Below are 11,888 nucleotides of genomic sequence, written 5' to 3' on the forward strand. Positions count from 1 at the left end.
ATTCATATCACACAAGTTTTTGTAATTCATATTAGTCATGCTATCGTTCTGGTGTAAGTCATCACTTCTCCCCCTTTGTCATCAACAAAAAGAGACAAGCCAGCTAATTGATGATCATAGAAAAAGGTTTAGCATTTATCAAAGTTCATCATTCAAATTTGCCAGAAATAGTTTATCCAAAAGACATCATCATCTATGCAGATTAAGACAGTAGTTATCTAAAAGGAAAGATCAGTTATCGTTCAATCGATGACAAACTTGAACTTGTTGTTAAAAGCAAACAGAACAGAATAAAAAGATACATCAATTTAATCCTTAGGAGGTAATCCACAGTGCTGATACATGATATCTATTTTTTCATTCATCTGTCGTAGTGTCTTCAAAATTTCAACTTGTTGATTCTGAATTTGTTCTTGCTGTGATTTGATCTGAGATAGCTCCGCCATAATGATATCTTCAGAGGAGGAAACAGGAGCTGAAGGTGCTGCGCCAAAGGGACTAGGAGGAGGAGATTCATTTCCCTTAAGAATTGGTGTTTCGGGTTGTTCTATTGGTGTAGGAATTGGATCCATCCTTCTAGGCTGCCTAACCCATATGCCATTGCTAAAAGTGCACCTAAGTCTTTTCAGCAGGTTTTTATTTATTATGTTATATCGATCATTTTGAATAGATTCTTCATCGGGTGGAATGCAAATGTCATAGGCATGAAGAATTCTAGTGATTAACCTCCCATATGACAATATAGTATCTTTAGTCATAATATCCTGCATGTGTTGGCGAATTAAGTACCCAAAACAATTATGTTGACCGGTCATAATCCAATACATGGTTCCTATCTCTATTTGACTTATTTCGTCAAGATGAAATTGTTTGGGGAATATGATGCTTGTGATAATGTGATGAAGAATTTTAGAGTTGAAAGGCAGTAAGTGTTCACAGCTCTTGGGTAGGAAGTCAAGGTTTGGATTTGCAAAAATTGTTTTCACGGCTTCGGTATAGGTTGCTCCTATGGTTTTGACGTCCCATTTACCTTTAAAATAGCATCCCCTATCTTTTTCAGTTATGCCAATTAGCTCACAAATGGTGCTGTCAAATATTCTAATGGGTGTTCCTAGAATGTAAGTGCTTAGGCTATCATTGTCCTCATATAGGTTGGCATAGAACAATCTCACTAACCGTGGATAGATTGATTCCTCTATTTGTAGTAGAGGTAGAGCTTCTAGGTGTGCAAACCACCTAATGGGATCTAAGTCCTCTAGTTCATCCAAATCAACGTATTTTCCCTTATGGACACATCTGTTTCAAATTTTGGAAAGCTAAGGGCTACCTCTTTTGATCTAAAAAGGTCATGGTTATATGAATCTCCTTCAATCCTTATTCCTTTTGATCTTTTAGGAGCTATTTTCTAGACAAGATGATGATGAAATTGTGAAAAATAAGCAAGAGAAAGAGAAAAGAAAAGAGGGATTTCAAGTGTTACCTTGTGGAGATTATGTTGAGAGATGGAAAGCTTGGACCACCAAGAATCCTTCTCCAATGTTTCTTAGAGTTAGAATGAGGGTTAGAGGGAATGGGAGAGGGTTTTTGAGAGGTTTTTCTTCGGGTTGGGGGCGGTGTCACCGCCGGCCCTAACCCCTCGGGTTAAAAGGGTTACTCGGTCGGTATCACCGCCAAACTGGTCGGTGTCACCGCCGGATCTGGCGGTGCCACCGCTAGCATCACGCGGAGGAAAGAAAAAAAAATTTTCTTCCTTCCTTTTGTTTAGCTTCTTCCCTCAAGATCATAAGTTATACTTTAATGGATCATTTTGAATTGAAGAGGAAGAAATAATTCAAATTCATAAACGAAGGGAAAAGAACGAGTCCTTTTTGTGAAGTTCATTTTAGGGACAATTTAGCATGCTTAATTCCCTTCGGATGAATTCAAATTGGTCTTCATTCAAAGCTTTTGTAAATATATCTGCTAATTGATGCTTTGTGTCAATGAATTCTAGAACAACATCATTGTTAAGGACATGATCGCGTATGAAATGATGCCTAACGTCGATGTGCTTAGTTCTAGAGTGCTGAATTGGATTTTTAGTAAGGCATATGGCACTAGTATTATCGCATTTTATGGGAATATTTTCAAAGTGAATTCCAAAGTCTTCTAATGTATTTTTCATCCAAATTACTTGTGCAGAACATGCACTTGCAGCAATGTATTCGGCTTCCGCCGTAGATAGTGCAACTGAATTTTGTTTCTTGGAAGTCCAAGAAACAAGTGCATGTCCTAAAAATTGACATGTTCCGGATGTACTTTTTCTATCTATCCTGCATCCGCCAAAATCGGCATCTGCATAAGCTATTAGATCGAATTTTTCAGATTTTGGATATCACAATCCTAAATTTGGAGTTCCTTTAAGATACCTAAATATTCTTTTAACACTCTTAAGATGAGATAATTTAGGATTAGATTGAAACCTAGCGCAAAGTCCTACACTAAACATAATATCCGGTCTAGTCGCGGTGAGGTAGAGTAGACTACCTATCATTCCCCTATATGTTTTTTGATCGAAACTTTCACCATTTTCATCCATATCTAACTTAGTCGCAGTACTCATAGGGGTGTTTATTACTTTTGAATTATCCATGTTAAATCGTTTTAACAATTCTAATGTATATTTAGATTGGTTAAGAAATATACCATCACTAAGTTGTTTGATTTGTAATCCCAAAAAGAAGGTTAATTCACCCATTAAACTCATTTCAAATTCAAGACTCATACATTTGGCAAATGATTCACATAGTGATTCATCCGAAGAGCCAAAAATAATATCATCAACATAAATTTGCACAATAAGAAAATTATTTTCAAAATGTTTAATAAACAATGTAGTATCAACCTTGCCTTTAGTAAAATTATTTAAAATAAGAAAGGAACTATGCCTTTCGTACCAAGCTCTAGGAGCTTGTTTCAAGCCATAGAGGGCCTTGGTCAATTTGAATACATGATTAGGAAGAAGAGAATTTTCAAATCCGGGAGGTTGTTCGACAAATACTTCTTCGGAAATAAAACCATTCAAGAAAGCACTTTTAACATCCATTTGAAATATTTTAAAATTATTACTACTAGCATAGGCAAGGAGCATCCTTATGGCTTCTAATCGAGCCACGGGAGCGAAGGTTTCTTCATAATCGATACCTTCTTCTTGGTTGAAACCTTTGGCCACTAATCTAGCCTTGTTTCTAACCACGATACCATTTTCGTCTTGCTTGTTTCTAAAGACCCACTTAGTACCTATGACTAAGTGGTCACTTGGTCTAGGAACAAGCTTCCATACCTCATTCCTCTCAAATTGGTTCAATTCTTCTTGCATTGCAATGACCCAAAAATCATCTTTTAAGGCTTCGTCAATGCATTTAGGTTCAATTTGAGAAAGGAAAGCGGCGTTAGCACAGAAATTTTTGAAAGAAGAACGAGTTTGAACCCCTTTTGTTGTATCTCCTATAATTTGCTCTTTTGGATGAGCATCTACATACTTCCATTCTTTTGGTAAAGAAATTTCGGAAGAAGATGCATTCAAATGGCTATTTTGAGGAGAGGGTTCATTTAAATTCAAATTATCAAAACCAAGATCATCATCAAAATTATTTTTCTTTAAATCGGAAATTTCATTAAAAACTACATGAATAGACTCTTCTATTACTAAGGTTCTTTTATTAAAAATCTGAAAAGCCTTAGAAACGGAAGAGTAGCCAAGAAAGATGCCTTTATCGGATTTAGCATCAAATTTACCTAAGGCATCCTTTTCATTTAAAATAAAGCATTTACAACCAAAAACTTTAAAATAAGAAATATTTGGTTTTTTGTTATTCCATAATTCATAGGGAGTTTTTGATAGAGATGGTCTTATTAGAACTCTATTCATGATGTAACAAGCCGTATTTACAGCTTCGGCCCAAAAATATTTTGGTAAACTATGTTCATTTAACATAGTTCTTGCCATTTCTTGTAGGTTTCTATTTTTTCTTTCAACTATACCATTTTGTTTAGGATTTCTTGGAGTTGAGAAGTTGTGATTGTATCCATTAACTTCGCAAAAATTTTGAAAGTCATGGTTTTGAAATTCACCACCGTGATCACTCCGAATTGATGAAATCACGAAGCCTTTTTCGTTTTGAGTGAGTTTACAAAATTTAGAGAAACACTTGAAGCAATCACTTTTGTGAGCTAAGAAATAGGTCCAAGTATATCTAGAGTAGTCATCCACAATCACAAAAGCATATTTGCTTCCACCTAGACTTGTTGTATTAATTGGTCCAAATAAGTCCAAATGGATCAATTGTAATGGTCTAGTGGTGCTAATTTGATTTTTTGGTTTGAAGCTTGTTTTTATTTGTTTGCCTAGTTGACATGCATCGCATACTTTGTCCTTAATAAACTTTATATTTGGAATTCCTCGTACTAATTCTTGAGATGAGATCTTAGATATTGTTTTCATGCTTGCATGGCCTAATCTCCTATGCCAAAGCCAAGCATCATCATTTACGGCGGAGAAACACATTTCATTACTTAGTTCATCAAGATTGATGGTATAGACATTATTTTGTTTTAAAGCAATCATAGTCATGTTATGATTTGGTTTTTCAATAATGCACATATTTGATTCAAATCTAACGATATAACCTTTATTGCATAGTTGACTAATACTCAAGAGATTATGTTTCAATCCATCAACTAGTAAGACATCATCAATGAAAAAATTAAATTTGTTACCAATAGTTCCCTTGCCAATGATTTTGCCCTTGTTGTTGTCTCCGAAGGTAACGTACCCTTCTTCTTTGGTAGTGAGCATAGAGAAATGAGATGGATCTCCAGTCATATGTCTTGAGCATCCACTATCGAGATACCATCTCTTGCTCCTAGCTTGTGGGTTTGTCTACAAAAGATGATGATTTTTAGGTACCCATTTGATTTTGGGTGCCTCAAAAATTGACCCACTAACTTTGTTATTTATGATTGAATCCTTTATAGTTCCTTTAGGAACCCATATTAATTTTTGTGAACTAATTTTCCTAAATGGGCATTTGTAGGCAATATGTCCGGATTTGCAACAAAAGTTGCATTTCATATAAGAGGAAACATGTAATGTAGGTCCTTTTATGAATGTGGTAGGATTTTGATGTAATCCTTTTACAAATCCAATTCCATTTCTATTTGCGATGTGACCCTTGTGTGCAAGGATCATATCTAATCCTTTGCTACCAACCTTAAACTTGTTTAATCCTTTTAAGGTTTCCTTAAGAAGCAAATTTTCATTTTTTAAAGCTTCTAAGTGCTCACACTTAGAGCATGGAGGAGTTTGAAGACTATCAAACTTATCTTGTAGCAAAGCATGCTCTTTCTTTAAGATACTTAACTTCTTGCTAACAGTTCTACATTCATCAAATAATTCATGAAAAGCGATAGATAGTTCTTCAAAAGATAAATCTTCATTAAATAAATCACATACCTCTTCTCCTAACGCCATTAGCGCGTAATGAGCAACTTGCTCGGTGTTGGACTCCTCTTCTTCGGATGCGCTTGAATCATCCCACGTTGCCTTGAACGCCTTCTTCTTTGATGTTCTCTTTTTGGCTTGAGGACAATCGTTCTTATAGTGTCCCGGTTTTTTGCATTCATAGCAAATCACTTGGTCCTTCTTTTGTTCAAATTTATTTTTTGTATTATTTTTAAATTTGTTCTTTCTTAAATATTTTTTAAATTTTTGAGTCAAAAGTGCAATGTCATTGTCACTGTCCTCATCACTTGATGTTCCTTTCAAGTGGTCTTCTTGTGATTTGAGTGCCATATCCTTCCTGTTCTTTGGAAGGGGGTTCTCGAGCTCGTCATGAGCTTGACATGTCATTTCGTAGGTCATTAGAGACCGAATGAGTTCTTCAAGAGGGAATGCTTTAAGGTCTTTGGCCTCTTGAATGGCCGTAACTTTTGGATCCCAACTTTTAGGGAGGGATCTTAAGATTTTAGTTACTAATTCAAAGTTAGTAAATTCTTTACCAAGAGCTTTGAGTCCATTGATGACATCCGTAAACCGGGTGTACATGTCTCCGATGGACTCACTTGGTTTCATTCGGAAAAGTTCATAAGAGTGCACAAGGATGTTGATTTTGGACTCTTTCACTCGGCTAGTGCCTTCATGAGTGACCTCAAGAGTTCTCCAAATATCAAAAGCCGAATCACACATTGAAACACGATTAAATTCGTTTTTGTCTAATGCACAAAACAAGGCATTCATAGCCTTTGCATTTAAAGCAAAAACCTTCTTCTCCGATTCATTCCATTCGCTCATCGGAAGAGAAGATTTTTGAAATCCATTCTCGATAATAGACCAAAGCTCAAAGTCCATAGAAATGAGGAAGATCCTCATGCGTGTCTTCCAATATGTGTAATCCGACCCATTAAACAAAGGTGGTCGTGCAATAGAATGGCCCTCTTGCATGCCGGAGTAAGCCATCTCTCTTGGGTATTAAACCAAATATTAGAGATAACCTTGCTCTGATACCACTTGTTAGGATCGGAGCGACACTAAGAGGGGGGTGGTGAATTAGTGCAGCGGATTAAAACTTCGATTTTAACAAAATCTTTCGTATGATAAGAACGGAACTTGAAAAGTTTAACTTGAAAGCGTATTCTTAAAGTTGCGCAGCAAGGGTAATAAGGAACTAAAGCAGTAAGAAGATTTGCAGTAATGTAAATGACAATAATAAAATGCAAACCAGAGATTACGCCGATTTTTAGAGTGGTTCGGTCAAATGACCTACTCCACTTGCGATGCCCCTCTTCGATGAGGCTCCCACCTTCCACTAGCAAATCTCTTGAAATGGAAGGGTAAACACCCCTCTTACAACCTTTTACAAGCAGTTCAACCTCGTACAAATTTTCAATAAGAAAGAAGGAGGAGAACTCTCTAGCAAATTGAAAACAAGACTTGCTAAGACTTTCTAAGACTTTTCTCTCAATCAAAATGCTTCTCAAAAGTTGTAACCTCAGCTGAGATTTGAGGGGTATTTATAGGCCTCAAGAGGATTCAAATTTTGGGCTCCAAAATTTGAATTCTCTTAGGGTTCCCGGTGTTGGAGGTGCCACCGCCCAGCCAGGCGGTGCCACCGCCCAGCGCTCGGGTGCTGGACGGTGCAACCGCCCAGCCAAGGAGGTGTCACCGCCCAGTCAGGCGGTGCCACCGCTTGGCTCTCCAATTCATTTGTTTGGCTTAATTTTAGCCCAAACCAAATCTGACTTTGGGCCCAGTTGGCCCCTAACCAGGATATAGGATTATCTCTTAATCCTAATCCTAATTACAGGTGAACTACATAACACGAAAAAAACATCCTAAGCAAGTTTTTTTTTTTTATCCGCGAACGTCGAGTCTTGTTCCGGCGAGCTTTCCGACGAACTTCTTCCGACGGACTCCCTACAAGCTCCCAATCTTTGTGATGACTTTAACGAGTAGCCGAGCCTTCTCGGTGATCTCCGCGAGCCTCCGACGATTTCTTCGGCGAACTTCCGACACGTTCCCAATTTCTTCTCGGTTGGTTCCGGCAGCATCTCTGATGATTCTTCGGTCTCTTAAACGTCCATCGAGCTCGACTCCGGTATCCTTGCTTTATGTTTTCTGGTTATCGTAGTTAATCCTGCACACTTAACTCAATAATATGGATTAGATCAATTAACCCACCAATTGATTATATCATCAAAATCCGAGATTCAACATTTTGTTGAAATGATTCATGGAATTTTGGATTCATGACTTGATCCTTCATTTGTTTATAAGATGGTTGAAATCTTTGTACCTTTGAATTCTTCCCTTCTCCTTTCGATTTTTGAATTTATGCATGTTATATGTTGAAGATTTGAAACCATGTTTTGATATCATAGATACCCAAGAAATGTTGATTTGACAAATTGAATGAATTGAAAATGAATGATGATTTTTCTCTTGAATATAACTTGTGATATATTTTATGAATCATATATTGATTTCTCGATATTCGATATATGAAATTTTATTATGAATCAAGATTTCTCTTTAATCAATCTCCCAAGATTTTCTTTTGATTATTTATAAGGAGGTTTTTCAAAAAGAAATCATGCCTTTTGGTATTCACATGTTCTAATATTTCATGATATGATTTTTATGTAATTCCTTGTATTCATGAAATGTTTATCTCATCACCCAATTATTTTCTTTTTAATATTCTTCATGTGATGATATGAATGCATGAAACACTTATGATAATAATGCATGCAATGATAAAATATTCATGATAAAAAATTATTTTGACACTCACATCTTGATTTTTTCTTCTTTGTTACTTTATCTTTGTCATAATTTAGAAATTAACGTAAAGGGTCTTCCCTTCTTTTTGACAATGACAAAGGAGGAGCAAAACATGCTAGAAAGAGAATATGCTAGCTTGCACAATTCGAAAAAAAAAAAAGGGTAAACTTGCTAGCTTGCTAATCTCAAAAAGGTAGCAAGAAGTGCTATCTTGTAAATCTCAAGAGAAGCAATGTTTGCTAAGTTACACATTTCAAAAAGAGACAAAATAGTCCATCTTGCACACCTCAAAAGATGTAAAATTTTGCTAACTTTCTTTATATGTAAAATTTGATAGCTTGCATACTATAAATTTACATACCAAAAGTGCTATCTTGCCTATCTCAAATTGCAAAACATGCTAACTTGTACTTGGCAACGAAAGCAAAATTGCTAGCTCAAATATTGCAAAGGAAGTAAAAATTTGCTAGCTTGCAACTTGCATATTTCAAGAAGCAAGAGTTGCTTTCTTGATCATCTTTAATTTGTTAGCTAGCATGATGTAGAACTTGCTATCTTGAACATTATAAAGAAATGCTATCTTGCCTATCGAAAAGAAAAGCAAATATGCCAACTTGCACATCTTTAAATTTGCTAGCTTGTATGAAGTAGAACGTGCTATCTTGTTACCTTTCATATCTACAAATTGATAGCCTGAATGTTTTAAGTATGATGTAACACTTGTCAAATTTTCTAGCTTACAAATTGCACAATGATAAAACTTCATGTTTTTCATGCAACAATTTGAATTTATGTTTAAACACATGAGAATTGTACTTCTCCTTTTTGTTGATGACAAAGGGGTAGAAGTATGTTGATTGTATGTCATGATTTGATCATGACATGTTGATTGGATTTTTGAATCCCAGAGTTTCTATCAATAAGGCATATTGATAGGGGGAGTTTGGTTAAACTTCAAGAGCTAAGTTTAACTCCGTCATCAATTGGTTTTCATCATCAAAAAGGGGGAGATTGTTGAATCTCATATTTTAATGATGAAACCAATTGATAATTGTGTTGATGTTTTAATCTGCATTTTGAGTGACGTAGGATTCTTCGATCAAGATGAGACAATTAAAGCAGGAAAAATCAAGTTGTGCCGAAAGAGAACATATCAGAAGATTGGACGTCAGGCCGGTGGATCGGTCGACGTATCGACATAAGGCTTCGGGCCATGGATTCGAGCATCAGGCCAAGAAGAGCGGATATTGTGCCAAGGATATCGGAGTTGCGGAGTCAACTAGCTGATTGGGCAATAGGCCGCAAGAGATGATGACACGTCGAAGAATCGGATGAAGCATCGAGGGACCAATGACATGCTGGATAACTTGATTAATGCTTAATATTAATTGTCTAGATCGAAGTTTGTTTTACATGTGCAGGATTAACTACGATGGCAGTAAGACATGCAACAGGAGTTGCGCCGAAGTCAAGACCATGATCACGTTGGGGGTTCGAGAGTTCGATGGAAGTCCGGACAGTCGTCGGAGGTTCTACGGGAACAAATCCGAGAAGTCCAGGAGCTTGCCAAAGAAGCTCGTTGGAACTCACCAAGTGGATCGTCGCAAGACTAGGAGTTGCCAGAAGTCCGCCGGAGCATCACCGAGGGTTCATCGGATGTTCGCCGGAAGCTCGTTGGAAGAAGCAATTGACGCATCGGAACATGAGTTGCAGTATTAATGTCTTAAATATCGTAGTTAGCATTAAGTTTAAGTTAGGAATGGGAGGTGATCCCATTAACTTAATCTGGGGCCAATTGGGCCCTTGAGAGACCCAAATTGGGCCGAATCGATTAACCTATTCGGACCCAGATTTTCTAGCCGGCGGTGGCACCGCCCAGAACCTCAATCTTCGAGTGAAGTCAGGCAGTGGTACCGCCCCTATCAGGCGGTGGTACACCTGAGCTCGGTCTACGAGCAAAGTTAGGTGGTGTTACTACCCCAATCAGGCGGTGGTACCGCCTAAGCTCGGTCTCTAAGCGAAGTCAGGCGGTGGTACCACCCCTGTCAGGCGGTGGTACCACCCCTGTCAGGCGGTGGTACTGCCTGAGCTCGGTCTCTGAGCAATGTTAGGTGGTAGTACCACCCAACTCTGGCAGTGGTACCCCTAGGACTCTAGAAATCTGGGATATGACACTTTTGAGCTCCAAATTCAAACTGATTGGGGCCTATATAAACCCCACCCTTTCTGCATGAAAGGGCAATCGAAAGCTTGCATTTATTCTGAGAATTTGAGAGCTTAAAAGTGTTGTAAAATGCTAGAAGTTCTTCACCCTCTTTCCTTCTAAGTTTTGATCATTCAAGAGAGGAATGGGAATCTGTAAGGGTTGTCTCCTAAGCCCGTCAAAAGGAGTAAAGCTGTAAAAGAGTGGTTGGCCTTCGCCTATTGAAGGATGGCCTCTAGTGGACATCGGTGACCTCATCGGAGGAGGAAGCCAGAAGTGGATGTAGGTCAAGATTGACCAAACCACTCTAAATATCGGTTTATATTTACATTATGCTCTCTATATTAACTGCAAACTGCCTCCATTGCTTTTCTTCAACTGTACTTCGCTTAATCTTAAGTTGAAGAACTTTCCAAAATGATTTTTCATCGAAAGTGTTTTTATCATACGAACGTCGTTTTAAATCGTCGAAAGTTTTCCGCTACACTAATTCACCCCCCCCCCCCTTCTTAGTGCTCTTGATCCTAACATGCCAGAAGATCGTCAGAAGCTCGCCAGAAGAAACTAGACTTACAGACTTATTTGGCTTAGGAAATGTCTTAGGAATTATAGTTAGCATGTAATTGGGTTTGGATTTGGGCCAACCCAATTATGGGTCAGTTGGGCCCATGTAAGAATTGTGTTGGGCCCAATGAGAGGCCCAAACAGTGACCCAAGAGGTGGCACCATCATGGCACAGTCTCCAGGACTGTGTCAGGCGATGGTACCACCGGTCTGGGCGGTGGTACCGCCCAAACACAGCCTCCGAGAGGCTACAAGCGGTGGTACCGCCAGTTTGGGTGCTGGTACCACCGAGCACAGCCTCTCAGGCAGTGGTACCACCAAACTGGGCGGTAGTACCGCCCAGTGTAGTGTTAGTGTTAGACTGATACTGGTAGTGGTACTGCTCGGACCTAAGAAACCCGGGATGAGACAAGTGGTGGTACCGCCCAGACCTAGGAAACCAGGGATGAGAAGTTTTTAGGCTCTAAGTTTGAATCAACTTGAGGCCTATAAATACCCCTCCCATCCCTGGTTAAGAAACCCAAGCACAGAAAACTTAAAAGTGAGAAAACACTACTGCAATCTCTTGAGAAATTTCCTCCTCCACTTTAAGTTTAGAATTCTGTTATAGAGGAGTGTGTGTGCTTGTAAAGTTTGACTCCTAAACCTGTGAAAAGGAGAAGAGGGGTGCAAGAAGGTGGTTGGTCTTCGCCTATTAAAGGATGACCGATAGTGGATACTAGTGGCCTCGACGGAAGAGGAATCGGTGAAGTGGATGTAGGTCACGACGACCGAACCACTCTAAAATCTGGTTTGCATTTA

This window comes from Musa acuminata, chromosome BXJ1-11 (genome assembly GCF_036884655.1).
Source record: "Musa acuminata AAA Group cultivar baxijiao chromosome BXJ1-11, Cavendish_Baxijiao_AAA, whole genome shotgun sequence".
Lineage (NCBI taxonomy): Eukaryota > Viridiplantae > Streptophyta > Magnoliopsida > Zingiberales > Musaceae > Musa > Musa acuminata.